Source organism: Marmota marmota, unplaced genomic scaffold, assembly GCF_001458135.2.
Source record: "Marmota marmota marmota unplaced genomic scaffold, marMar, whole genome shotgun sequence".
Taxonomy (NCBI): domain Eukaryota; kingdom Metazoa; phylum Chordata; class Mammalia; order Rodentia; family Sciuridae; genus Marmota; species Marmota marmota.
Genome location: NW_025999977.1, coordinates 54,901,105 through 54,915,409, shown reverse-complemented (window position 1 = coordinate 54,915,409; position 14,305 = coordinate 54,901,105). Strand labels below are relative to the sequence as shown.

The window sequence follows — 14,305 nt, the reverse complement described above, 5'->3', positions numbered from 1 at the left end:
GTATCCTGCTAAGACCTAAGGCCAATTAGCCTTCTGAAGGGTTAGGGAGTCTCAGAGGAAAGTAAACCATTGGTTTAACCAGGCATTTCCTAAGCTGATGGGAGACCAGAACAGTGTCCCTTTCCCAGGCCCTCCTCATGTGTAAACATCCTGAGCCGCTACATTCCACGGGTTTTGCTGGGACAATGCCGGTCTGTGCTGCCACTTTTCAGTACCACGGTCTTTTTTTTTTTTTTTTTTAATACAAATTATAAAGGAAAGAGGTTTACTTTGGCCCACAGTCCTGGTTGAAGGGCAAGGGGCCCATCCGGTGTTGGCCTCCTTGCTGGCAGAATCCCTAGGCAGCTCGGGCATCACAAGGCAAGACAGGGAGCGGGTGTGTGTGTCTCCTCCATTCTCTGCCTTTTCTTATTAAGCCACCAGTATCCACTAATGTGGCTGATATCCACTGATGATCCTATCTAAGCCTAATCTATTCTCAAAGACCTCACTTATAAACACTATAACTGGTCAAGTCTCCACCCACTTAACACCTCACAATGAGGATTAAACTCCAACATGAGTTTCAGGGGGACAAATCATTTTTTTTTTAAAGTCAATGATATATTTTTAAAAAATATTTTTTAGTCATTGATGGACCTTTATTTAATTTATTTATTTGTATGTGGTGCTGAGAATTAAACCCAGGGCCTCATATGTGCCAGGCAAGCACTCTACCTCTGAGCCACCACTCCAGCCCTGACAAATCATTTTTAAACCAAAGTGGAAGGGCTGGGAATGTGGCTCAGTGGTAGAGTGCCTGCCTGGCATGCAAAAGGCGCTGGGTTAAATCATACTTTAAACCATAGTAGGTGTTCAAGAAAAATTATTCCAATGCTTATTTTGAAACAGCAAGGAAGACTTCATTCACACTATCAATAAATGGGTCAAGACTGTAGCCACAGGGACTCAAGATGGGGCTCAGCTTGGACTATAGCAAGGACCAGCAGAGGTTTAGCCACTGAGCAGAATGAGGGCTCAGGAGGTAGAAAATGACTGACAGGAGACGTGAGGGCAGGGGATTCTTGCTGGATGGGTTTTCTGGCTGAAGGCAGCCCAGGGGGGTCAGACATCAAGGATGTGGCAAATCTCGCCAAAGTGACCTAACAGGATTCTTGCGGAAACTAGGCTACACAGGCTGAAGACAGGGCCAGGATGAGCGTATTTGTCACCGGGTCTGTGAAACTTTAATCCCCTGAAGTGACTTCCATGAAGTCTGTGTCGTTCAATCTCCTTCAGTCCCCTCCTGCAGATAATTTCAGAACAGTCTCATTTTGCAAGAGGGGAAAAGATGGGAATCCAACAAGAAGGTTTCCTCCGCACTCTCTTCAGGCGGGCTGCCCACACTCTGTGGTGAACGCAGGGAAACACGCCTGCAGTGAGCAGGTGCACAGGCCCCTGATGGCACTGCCCGGGCAGCCTGGCCTGGAGCGTGACTCTGCAGAGCACTGTCTCTCTTCAGAGGATGCTCAGGCCGTTTTGGACGACTCAGGGGAGTGAGATGACAGGTACCTTCGGGCCAACTGCAGCCAAGAAAAGTCCAGAGACTATTTCCATCCCGAGTGTCACTGTACCCTCTCCCTTTTCTGTCTGTCACCTCTTTTTATTCTCAGCTGCCGTGGGGCATTTCTATGGGAAGGTGGCAGCATCCTGTTTCCCTGGAACGTGGATGTGTGTGAGGCGAGAATGCTGTGTTCACGGGAAATGCGGCAAAAACACTGGTGTGTGCTTTCCCCACACTTCACTGCTTCTCAGGAGCCTATTTATGACAAAGGCTGGACGCCCAGCTGGGACAGGATGGGGCTACACAAACACTTCTTTGTACCTTTACACATCCCCGGGACTATGTATGAGAACATCACGAACCGCCTGGTTCAGCGATTCCCACTCCTAACTGAGTAGGAATACTGGGGAATTTGAGAGCCTTTACCTTACCTCCCCTGGCATTCTGGTTCATTTTACCAGGAAGAAGGAAAGGGAAGGACACTCTGAGCTTTTAAAGAAGACACCTGCGGGCTGGGGATGTGGCTCAAGCGGTAGCACGCTCGCCTGGCATGTGTGCGGCCCAGGTTCGATCCTCAGCACCACATACAAACAAAGATGTTGTGTCCGCCGATAACTAAAAAAGAAAAATTAATATTAAAAAAAATTCTCTCCCTCTCTTTAAAAAAAATAAAAATAAAAATAAAAAATAAAGAAGACACCTGTGAAAGATCTCCCAGGAGACTTTAATTTCCAACTAGGATGAGACCATTGATCTGTTTTCACCTCCGTACTTTGTGAATGAGGAACCTGAGGCCCAGAGTAGGGGATTAACTTTCCCACTGGCAAAGCCAGACACAAAACTGGTATTGTGTGGCACTGCAAGTTTTAAGGAATTTACTTAACTTCCCCTGGTAACTCCAGTTGGCACACAGGTTAACTTAGTCTTAGAAATAAAGAATAAGCTGGCAGGGTGATGCATACCTGTAATCCCAGTGGTTTGGGAAGTCGAGTCAGTAGGATCCCAAGTTCAAAGTCATCTTCAACAAAAGCGAGGCACTTAGCAACTCAGTGAGACCCTCTCTCTGAATAAAATACAAAATAAGGCTGGGGATGTGACTCCGTGGTTGAGTGCCCCTGGGTCCAATCCCCAGTACCGTGCCCCCCACAAAAAAGAACAAAACGTAAATATTTTTGGCCAGTTTTTATCTAAATTCACTCCTGATTTGGACATGCTGAAGAAAAGAAGATGAAGTTGACGAGGAGGTTGGGGAAAAGTTACATTTTAATTATTGTGTTTAATAGTTTCTAAATATTTATCAAAATAAATATTACATATTGCATGCATCATACCAAATATGTATCAATGTTGAATATAACTGACCCTGAAAGAACTGCTGAAGAATAAAACAGGGACCAAATTTTCAAGACAATAATGAAAGAGGTTGACGGGAAGAATGAAAATATACCTTAGATTTATCATTGCTATGATACCTACCCTCAGGATGAACAAACAAGGCACTAAGTGCTGATTGCTTTTATTGGCATTACTTCCCCGTGAAAACCAACCCTATCCTTCCTTCCCAACCGCCTTGCCCAAAGTGAGGCTGAAGACAGCACATCTGCAAAAACATTCCAGAGCCGCCCGGTCCCCAGGGCCTCTCACCACCCTCTCCTGGTCAGACCCTCCTCTTTCCCAGCAGCCTCCTGGGCGCCCCTCCTTTCCCTGATTGTCACAGGATGTCAGCCTCTCCAGCTTCACCTTATCAGCTTCATGACAATTCTGCATCTTTTGGAAATTTCACAATAACACTTCACCAGTAATTTGCATATTCCCATGTATTATTACAATTTGTGAGATATTAAGTTATAGCTAGAGCTATTGGGGATAGATGCTGTGGGAGTCACATTTGAATAGGGACTGATTTTACAATGGTCTGATCCTTAGTTCTTTTTTTTTTAGTTTTTGATAGTGATGTTGAGGATTGAACCCAGGGCCTTGTGCATGCTAGGCGAGCATTCTACCAACTGAGCTATATTCCCAGCCCCGTTCCTTCGTTCTTTCACGAATATTTCCTGATACATCCAGGATAGTCATCCCAGTGCAGTCTGTAACAGACTGTGGGAACCCGGATGATGATTGCTCAGATGTAGTCTGCAGGAGGAAATATGTCGTCCTAGTGGATTAATATGGAAAAAAATAGACTCAGCATCTCCTCCACCCACGGCAGCTATTCTTTGTCTGGGACGCCTCTCCTACTTTCCTGTGCTAACAGACCTCCCTCTGGAAGACAGGGACCGTGCAGGGCTGATCATCACACCCCATCCTTCCTTTAGGGTTGGTCACAGGATCATTCTCCATGAGTGAAAACTCCATTTCCAAATGGGCAGCTTCTTGGTTAGCCTGGTGTCCAGCAGTTGCCATACAGACCGGCTCAGCCCTAGCTGCCTGGAAACCCAAGCCAGGGGCCACAGCTCTAACCATTATGTTAGTAGCACACAGCCCCTTTATCCGTGGTTTCCGTTCTCTGCAGTCAGCTTCCATCTGAAAATATTAAATAGAAAACTCCAAAAATTTCAAGAGCTTTGTAATGTTTTGAACAACTAGTAATAATACAAATTTTTTTAAAAAATTTCAAGGACATAAAAAAAACTCCAAAAATGAATAATTCATAAATTTTAAATAATATTTTTTGGAGGGAGTATTAGGGGTTGCACCCAGGGCACTTAACCACTGAGCCACATCCCCAACCTTTTTTTGTATTTTATTTAGAGACAGGGTCTCGCTGAATTGCTTAGGGCCTCACTAAGTTGCTGAGGCTGGCTTTGAATTTGCAGTCCTCCTGCTTCAAACTCCCAAGGGGCTGGGATTACAGGCATACACCACCACACCTGGCTTGAATAACTTTCGTTACAGTATGTTGTTATAATTTTCCTGTATTGTTAGTAGCTATTGTTGTTAATCTCTTGCCAATGTCTTCTGTGCCTTTATAAATTAAACCTATCTAGGCATATAAATATTAGGAAATCACATAAAATACACAGGGTTCACTGCCACGGGAAGGTTGAGACATCATCGGGGGCCTTGGAATGTATCTCTGCAGAGGAGGGGACAGCTTGTCTCCTCTGCCTTAAGGACATAGTATTTATTTCTAACATCTCATCCAGATTTACCTGTTGGTTGGCAGCCATGGAAGCCATAGCTATTTTGATGGCTGTCCTTGTGCTGTGCCTTTATCAAGAGGTTGCACAGTGACCTTCCCAAGGAAAAGGAGTTGGGAAAGTGTCCTTGAGACAGAAACCAGAGACTCAAATATTCCAGCTCTCTTTGTACATTAACGGGACAAGGCAAAAGCATTTTGGCTCCTGTCTTTCAGTCTAGAATGATTGGAATTCTTTTGGCTACAATTGCTCTGCTGTCTAGGAGGGATTTTATGGGAAAATAATTCCTGCTGAGGTGCAGGAATGGGCCTGAGGCAGGGCTAAAGTCTGGACCTGTCTAGAGATGTGATATGATGTGCAGGTCATTGGCTTCCAGTTAATCCAGAGTCATGGAAAACATTCTCTCTATGCCCGGGGTGTTTTATACCAATTATTTGTATCTGGCGAGGATGTGGGATGCATATTGTGTCTCCAAAGTCAGGAACAGGTGGCACAGGAAATAAGAAATTAAACCATGACCTCCTAACAAGAATGGCAAGTACTTTCCCCTGGTGGAATCGTCAGACTTGCAGTGGTGCCACCATTAGCCCTTAGGTCTGTGTATTCTCTGACTGCTTTCATAATCTCTTTTAACCCTTTGCCACCGAGTGACCTTTATAACCTAGTTGTTATCTATCCATCAATCTACCATTCCTTTGTGATAACATGTCTTAAGGTTTAGATCACGTTTTTAAAAAAGACCTGATGGTTTCAGATTGTTGGTTCTGGGGTCAGGAATGCCTGAAGGAGGATCCCCTTCACTCTGGGTCTTGAGGCCACGTGCTCAAGTGATGCCTGCAGGCCAGCTTGCGCTAAGTTCAAGGTTGTGACAGACCCGAAGAAATGGTTCTCTTCACTTTTCCTTATCAAGAAAGTAAATATTTACTGGACAGGGCAGCTGCCTCCACTGGCCTTAACTCTGCTGACCTTGATGGTGCCACAAGATGAAATGGGCAAGTTCCTATGACCTGCAGGTTCCGGAGGTGGCAGAAGGTTCTGAAAGCAAGAAGGCAGTGCTATTACCGCACACCTGTGCTGCTTCGGAAAGTTCCCCCTCAGCATGGAGCCCTTCCAAGGGCTGTGAGCCCAATTTTCTGCTTTGACATCTTACAAATCATCATGGGTGATCCTGAAAATGGTTCCACAGGTAGTTTTGGGTAGGATGCCAATGCGATTTCCTAAGAATTGAACCGGATTGTCTCATGGCGTTGAAAGGCCTATATTTTATCTGTGGGGGAAAATACAGAAACGATTCCTTCCAACCTGGGTTGTATGGAACTTGTACGTTATCCGGATTCATAAAACAGCACCAATTCATTTCTGTTACTCTATTTCAGAAATCGATCCCGTGAACAGCTCCCTGTGCAGGGAGCCCTCAAAGCTGGTAGAGTGATTCAAAAGCTACTGCTTTCCCCCAAAGCTGGGTTGGGTTTGACGGGCTCCCAGGTGGATTCCAAAGGCCCTCAACTTGAAGATGCAGCTGTAAACTGTGAAATATTAAAAGCCCAAATAAATGGCCCTCTTGGGGGCACGTGTGCCCTAATTGGCAAGTAATGTGTGAGCACCCTGGATCATTCAGTCACTTTTAACGAGGACATGAGAAAGGTTGAAGGTAGAATCCTTTTCTTCATAAAGACTCCCACCCTGAGAGAGAGCCTTGCTGCAGCTGCCCACCCCCAGGGGGGCGCGGCTGAAAGGCACGTGGAGCTGGGTGGTGGGTGGTGCTCATTCATTACTAAATCACTAATAGAATGTTTCCAGGACTTTCTTTCTTTCTTTCTTTCTTTCTTTCTTTCTTTCTTTCTTTCTTTCTTTCTTTCTTTCTTTCTTTCTTGTTGATGGACACAAACTTTATTTTATTTCTTATTTATATGTGGTGCCAGGGATTGAACCCAGTGCCTCATGCATGCTGGGCAAGCACTCTGCCACTGAGCCACAACCTCGGCCCTGATGGGTCTTTTCTTCCTCCCCTGGCCTCTCAAAAAAGCTAGAGACTTGCTAAGGATGAAGGCAGGGGGTGCTAGTTACACTTGTGGGAGTGGAGCTCAGAAGTGAGCTAGAAAAAAGGAATCAAGGAAGCACTCGCACATTCCGAGAGGGAGGTGTTGAAGCCAGAGGCCAGCAGGGGCGAGCCCTGGTCGGCTCACAGCAGCTCCCATGGAGGGAGGGCCAGCTCCTGGAGACATCAGGTGCCCCTGAGGGAAAGGACAATCCAGTCAGGTCCCAAGAAGGGCTTTTGGAAAATGAGATGAAATGATTTTCCAAAATCATTGGATTTTTCAGATTTAGAAATTCACTAAATCAAACTAAAAAGGAGATGTTCATGGTGTGGCCGGTCAGGCAGGTGAAGCCTTCTCAAAATCCAGAGTGGACATGCGAAGAGTTGGAAAACATACTGGAAAAGGTAAGATGCTTGAAGGAGAGGGTCACGATGGTGAAAAAGTAAGAGACAGACAATAATCAAATAATGGAGGAAATCTCATCTGAAGATTGAGCCCCTTCAATAAGGCAAGACTGAAGAAAGAGATAAACAACGAACATGATCTTATAAAATTCCAAAATCTCAGGCCCAGGAGCCACCTCTTAGTGTTCCCTGTTGTCAAATGGGCCTGCCCCAGCCAGTTTCCTGGGCAGAAGGTAGCAACACTGATCTTGCTCCTTGGCCTCCGAGACCTGCTCATGCGGCAGCTGTAGGTCAACTTGTCGCTGAAGTTCCCCGAAGCCATCTGCTGCGTAGTGACTCATGACCCGGCATCTCCCTCTTGGTCTTTGTGGACACTGGCTGCGAAGGACTCCCTAAAGTCTGTTCCTGTGCTTTGGTTATGATGACCACAAATGCAAGTCTTAATATTTTGTTAGGAAATGCCCAAGAGTTCAAGTGTTTTGTCCCTTAGGGTGACAGGTGCAGTTAAGACTCCTTTCTCTGGATTATGATGCCTTTGGAAGGAAATATACATGCCCCCTCATTCCTTTTTCTTTTTAACAACTAGGTTCACATGGAACTATAGTTTAATGTCTATTTTGGCTATGTTACAGGACACTCATGTTAAAGACCACACATCCTATAGGCCAGGTTGGATGAAGCTGACATCCCACCTGTAGATATGCTTAAAGTCAGAAGCCCTCGCTTAGCTTCAGTACTAAGAATGTTACCTACATATGATGACAAATTCTGCAGTCTTTAAATCCTTTTAGGATCAAGGTAGAGTGAAAATACATATAAACCAAGATGTGAATAATTTATCTAGAAGATTTGCTTTTCAACTACTGACCTTAGATTTTTAAATACAATGTCTGCATAAATATTAGCAGTGATGTTTCATGTGCTAATCATACTGGGGAGTAGGGCTTCCCCTCTGCCCCTCTGAGAAATTTTACTTTCATATGGGGGCAGTAAGTTGTACATCAAAGAAAGATGAATAGGACACCACAGATTCCCTATTATGTGTTAGTCCATTTTCTATAACTATGACAGAATACCTGAAGCATGCTACTTTACAAAGGAAAAAAAAGTTTATTTGGCTCACAATTTTGGAGGCTGAAAATCTAGGATGAGGCAACACCATTGGTTCAGCTACTGGTGAAGGCTTATAATAGATGGTGGGTGTGCACGTGGGAGCCAGAGATCCCATGGCCAGAGTGGAAGCCAGAGAACAATTCAGGGGTCAGGCTCGGGCTTTTACAAGTTGCTTTCCAGAAAGCTTACTGTGGAAGACCAGCGTTCCCTTCCAAGAGCACAACCCCAAAGACCTGAGGACCTCCTGCCATGCCCAATCTTGTGAAGGGCCCATCTCCTGCCACTCTGGGACCAAGCCTCCGACACATGAACTTCTGGGGAACAAGCCCAGAGGCTTTTTCTTTCAAAAGCAACAGAGTAAAATTAAAGCAATATTTTGAGAAACTAGTCTAAATCCCACTCTTGGAACACAGAAGCCATTTTCACGGGTATGTCTTCCGCCTGTGAGTGTGAACTTCTCCACGATGTCAGGTTGCACTTGTGCCTTTACAGCTGCACTTCTGATCTCGTGTGGTCAGGTACTCTGACATTCATACACACCCCTAACAATGACCATTTTTTAAAGGCTGCATGTCGCCAAGTTGTGTTTTTCTAGACATTTTCTAGTGGTTGGATATGTTAGTCATGTGCAAGCTTTCGCTTTTTCAGAGAACCTGGCAGAGAGCCAGCATTAGTACTTTCCTTTTCCAGAAATATATTCCTTCCTAGTCAGATGGCACAGTGAGCCCGACTCTGTGTTCCAGCTCACCGCGTCCCCACCAGCACGGGCCACTAGCGCTCTCGGTGTATTTCAATAATCTGGGGTAAATCATTCCCTCAAGCTTCCTTTGATTGGCATTCCTTTAGCCACTGGAGAAGAGGAACATTTTTTGCAGCTTTTGTGTCCTATGATCACAGTGCTGAAAATAAACTGAAAAAGACAATAAATCTGAGTTAAATTTATTGAGTATTCTCATCAATGACATCGATTCGACCGACTGGCCGGAGGACGTTGATGTGATCCTGGTGCATCGACCTCATAGCTTCTTGAGCGATGGTAAGTCTCTTGTCGTGACAGACTTTCCCTGTCTCCGCCCCAGTTCGGCTTAAGGAGGCCATCTGTGTGCAGTGTAGCATGGGACTCCCCAGCAGTACAGTGCCTCTGCTTTGTTTGTCCTAAGACATTGTCCCTGCTTCACAGAGGAGGACTTTGCAGCTGAGGGGACAAGCCACTTCTTGAGGTCAGACAGGCAGTGACTTGGCGGAGCCAGGGTTTGAGTCCAGATCAGACTTTCCGACAGCGCAGCACCCACCAGCGCATCCCTACTAACCCGCCCCAGGTAGTTCTAACGAACAGCTAATTAAAAACCCCCTCAGTCCTTCTGGCCAGCAGAGCTGAGCGCTGATTCTCAGTAGTTGAATTCACTGATGAATTCAGTCGGATATGAGGTTGTCCCATGGCTGTCACAGCAGTGGGATTCCATAAAACATGAGACAGAGGGAGGCATCCAACCTGCTAATGTGGCCTGGGCCCGTCTTTATTGTCGCGCAGGAACCAGATGTAATTACCTCTTGATGACTGGTTTCATTAAGATTTAAGAACCAGTCATTCTTTTGGATGCACATCTAAATGTGTACTCACCGTGATAAAACCTACTGGACAGAAGTCCGTGGATGTGCTAATTAATAAGACACAGCTCTTCTTTTAGTTGTTTGGAAAGGTACTTTCCAAACATTCCTTTGGGCAGCTAATGTGTCTTTTAATTTTTTTCCCCCCTTTATGCCCTTAATGAGGTCTTGGTTTCAATCAGATCTGAGAGAGTCCTGCTGAACAATGCTGTTCTGTGAACACAGTAATTTGATAGGAGCTTAGTGGCTGGGGACCATATGCAGCCAGGGTCCTCCTCCTCGTTAGGTGCTGGATGCAGCCAGCAATCCTAAGCAGTTTTCTAACTTGGTAATTGGAATATTTAGGGTGAATTTCCATCATCAGTGGGAGTAGGTACACTAAAATACCTGATTCCAAAGTGCATGCACAGGAATTGTGAGTGGGTGGAGTGCAGGATGCTTGATTTCTGGGGAAATGTGAGCTTGAGGGTGAAGACCACTATCACTCACCACAAATGCCATTACATCACAGCCACGTGATGCAGGGTATGTGACAGGGAAAGGGACTTGTTCAAATGGATTTTGTTGGCTGGTTGGTTGGTTGGGTTTTAATCTGTTCCACCAAATCCCACACCTGATAACATTGAACATTTACAAAGTACCTGATTTGGATCAATCCCTGAATGAAATGCTATTTAACTCTCTCTCTCTCTCTCTCTCTCTCTCTCTCTCTCTCTCTCTTTTGTTGTTGTTTGGTGGTGCTGGGGATTGAACCCAGGGCCTTGTGCATGCTAGGCAAGCTCTCTACCAACTGAGCTACATCCCCAGCCCACTACTATTTAACTCTTACATCCTACAATTATTATAATTCCAATTCTACAAGTAAATGATGAAAAGGAAGCCCAGGGAGTTTATGTTATTTGTCCAACATGTTGAAGCTATATAACACCTAAAGAGAAACGTGTAATTGGATGGGTTTCCATGAAGTGAGCTCACTCATGGAACCCCACCCAGGACAAGAAACAGGGCACAGAAGGCGCCTGGGACCCAAGCACTCTCTGCCCTTGCAAGGGTCACCACCATCTCATTCTAACACCACCCCAGGCTCGCCTGTGTTTGAGCTTTCCTGTCGTAGACTCATACAGCATGTGGCCTTCTGTGTGTGGCTCCTTTCACCTACAGAGAGGAGAGAGGTGGGAGAGGGTCATTCTTTTGCAGGGAGGTGGGGGGAGGGCCTGCGCAAGCTAGGCAAGCACTCTGCCACTGGGCTGCACCCCAGACCCAGAATTGATTCTCAGGCGTGCCATAGGAGAGTGTCATTGCTTTTCATCTGTCACTGTTTATCAAAAAGACATTCATGGGCCCCTGCTCTGCTGCGTGACTCCTGCCATAAATCAAAGTGTCCCTCTATGTGGGTCTTCAGGCTTTCTGACTTGTTCTGATCATCTATTTTTTTCTCTTCTTGCGTCAATAGCGCACTGAAGTCTTGGTACCCAGTTGAGAAACTCTTCCAGATTTTTGTTCTTCAGGATTGCTAAGTAATAGACTCATTGCATTATCATGGAACTTTTAGAATTAGCTTATTAATGTTCATAAAATGCCTGCTGGAATTTTAATTGGGATTGTATTGCATTGGGACAGATCAATTTGGTATATAACATCACATTTTAGTCCATGAACATCTCTCCATTTATTTAGGTCTTATTTGAAGTTTTTGAATATTATTTTATTGTTTTCAGCATAGTAGTCTTGAACATATTTTGTCAGATTTTCTGGTTGTTAGATTTTTTAAATGTTATCTTTTTTTTTGTACTAGGGATTGAACTCAGGGATACTCAGCCACTGAGCCACATCCCTGTATTTTATTTAGAGACAGGGTCTCACTGTTTTGTGCCTTGCCATTGTTGAGGCTGGCTTTGAACTCTCTATCCTCCTGCCTCAGCCTCCTGAGCTGCTGGGATTACAGGTGTGCGCCACTGTGCCCGGCTCTACTCATTTTCTTTACTATTTATTTCTTTTCTCTTTCTTTGAGTCTAATTTGTAATTAAACTCAATGAATTTTCTAACTTCATATTTATTTTTAGCCTTTCCCAACACACTTTCCTGTAAACTTAAGTTCAGTTATAGCCCACAAATTTAGGATTGCACTATAATTCGGCTCAAAATATGTTCTAATTTCCATTTTATTTATCTTTCACTTGTGGTTTACTTAGAAGTGCATTTTCAAATTTTCAAACACATTGGGATTTTTCATTTATCTTTTTGTTGTAGATTTCTTAGCTAAAGAAAAAGGTAACATGGTATAGGTACTTCAAATCTTTTGACATTTTTCAAGACCTGATTTGAGTCAGCATGTGGTCAGATTTTGTGAAGATCTGTGTGAGCATCAATGTGTTCCCTGCAGCCACTGGAGTACCAGATTCTTCTGTGTCATTTGGATCAAGTTTGTTAAGTAAATTTTTCAAGTCACCTGTGTTTGTTCTGATTTTTATCTATTCTATCATTTACCAAAAGAAATGTGTAAAATTTTCCTACTATCGTTGTAAATTTGCTTACTTCTCCTAATAATCTATCCATTTATGCTTCTTATAAATTGAAACTGACCTTGGCACTGTGTAATAGTGACTGAGGAGGCTGAGGTAGGAGGATTGAAAGTTCAAGGCCGACCTCAGCAACTTAGCAAAACCCTATCTTAAAAAAAATAAATAAATAAAAAGAAGGGAGATCTGGGGGTGCAGTTTAGTGGTAAAGCATTCCAGGGTTAAATCCTTAGTACAAAAAAAGTTAAAAATTGAAGTGGTGCTATTAAGGTGTATACAAATTTCTGAATTGCTGTATCTTCCTGAAGAGTTGGATATTTTGTAATTATGATCTGTCTTCCCTTATTGCTCTTTGACCTAGAGTCTATTTTGTCTGATATTAGATAGCTAAATTAGTTTCTTCTATTTGTATGGCACTATTTTTTCCAAACTTTTTACTTTTTACTTTTTACTTTTTTTTTGATACTAGAGATTAAACCCAGAGGCACTTAACTACTGAGCCTCATCCCCAGCCCTTTTTATTTTTTGAGACAAAGTCTTGCTAAGTTGCTGAGCGTTTCCCCAAGTTGCCCAGGCTGAACTTGAACTTGCTCTGGTTTGAGGAGCATGCTGCCAGGCCCCATTGACGTGAACCCTGCTCTTCTGAGCACCCCTGGGAGAACGTGGTAAGCTGTAGGAGCCCAGGGAGGTCTTGGCTGGAGGAACAGAGGCCTGGTCCTTCTCAGGTCTGAGAAGCTGAATTTAACCCCAGGACCTAGAGGGGCTGCATCTTGTAGCCATCCCACAGATTTGGGGTGATATCAATCAGTAAATGAACCAGTCAATTTCTAAAACTGCTTTTGTATGAAGCAGACGTGGACATCAGGAGAAGCACGGAGACCCGCGCACACCCTCAAACCAGGTCGGGGCCCGCGGAGCTGTGGCTGCTCCCACGGCGTGGATGCTCTCTGGAGCAGAGCCTGCCCTTCTCAGAAGTCAGGGGCCTCCGGGGAAGAGGGTTTCCTTGGCATGCGCCCAGGGACAATGGCTCATTGAGGACCTTCTCACTGGTGAGAGCCAGGCAGGCGAGCGGTGTGGCTGCCCACTTTCTGGGAGTGACTACTTCTGTGATTCTGTCCTCGTCACCCGTGCTGTCCTGGGCTCTGCAGGCTGAATTCCCGCGAGTGGACAGGGGCCCGCGTGCTCCTGTGCTCTGGACCACCCTACAGCAGTCTGGGTTTGGGAGGAGCCAATGTCGCTGCACTGCCCCCAGCCCCCAACCTGCACCACCATCGTCCTGCCAGGGTGACTGCTGAGAGAACAGGAAGTGCTGACCGAGGCCACCCAGCTACTTGGTATTCTGGGGAGGAAGGCAGCAGGAGGCAGAATCCTCAGCTGAACCTGCCTGGCTGCTCTGAGGCTGCAGGGCACTTGGCAAAAGGGCCAGGAAGTGAAATAACAAAGTTTCCAAAGGCCCACACTCAAGGGGGCCTGGGGCATGCAGTGGCCTCCGCCGTCCCCACTCTGTGGAGAATCTCTGGGGACCAGAAAAAGGAGGAAGCTGTTGTGCTGGGGTCAGGAGTCATCCTATAAGAAGCCAGCCCGACGGGTAGAGGACGGGGCACCTCACCAGCACCACCAGCAGCTTGCTGAACAGTGCCCCCTCACAGTGCAAATGACTGATGACAGCCCAGGAAGTGCCCAGCCTCAAGGTCATGCCCCAGGCCCCCTTGAGTGTGGGCCTGAGATGAGGGAGGGGAGGGGAACCACAGTCACGTTGGTGGGTGGGCCAACAAACTACTGGTCTCCCCTATTTCCTGGGAGTCAGACCCCAGAATGTAAATCCTATTAACACTGACAAGTGAAAGAGGCCTGAGACGCACCAGGTGCTTGGCTCTGGGCTGACAGAGGCCCTGGTGCCCAGGGTCAAGCATGTCTCCCTTCAGACAGACACACACCC

At 45.5% G+C, this 14,305-nt stretch overlaps 1 non-coding gene across 1 annotated transcript; it reads right to left on the bottom strand.

Annotated features, from left to right (window-relative positions):
• Positions 1-10,579: 10,579 nt before the first annotated feature.
• Trnaa-agc lies at positions 10,580-10,652 on the bottom strand. Its single transcript has one exon. It is a non-coding gene; the product is annotated as a tRNA-Ala (tRNA).
• Between the last annotated feature and the right edge of the window lie 3,653 nt (positions 10,653-14,305).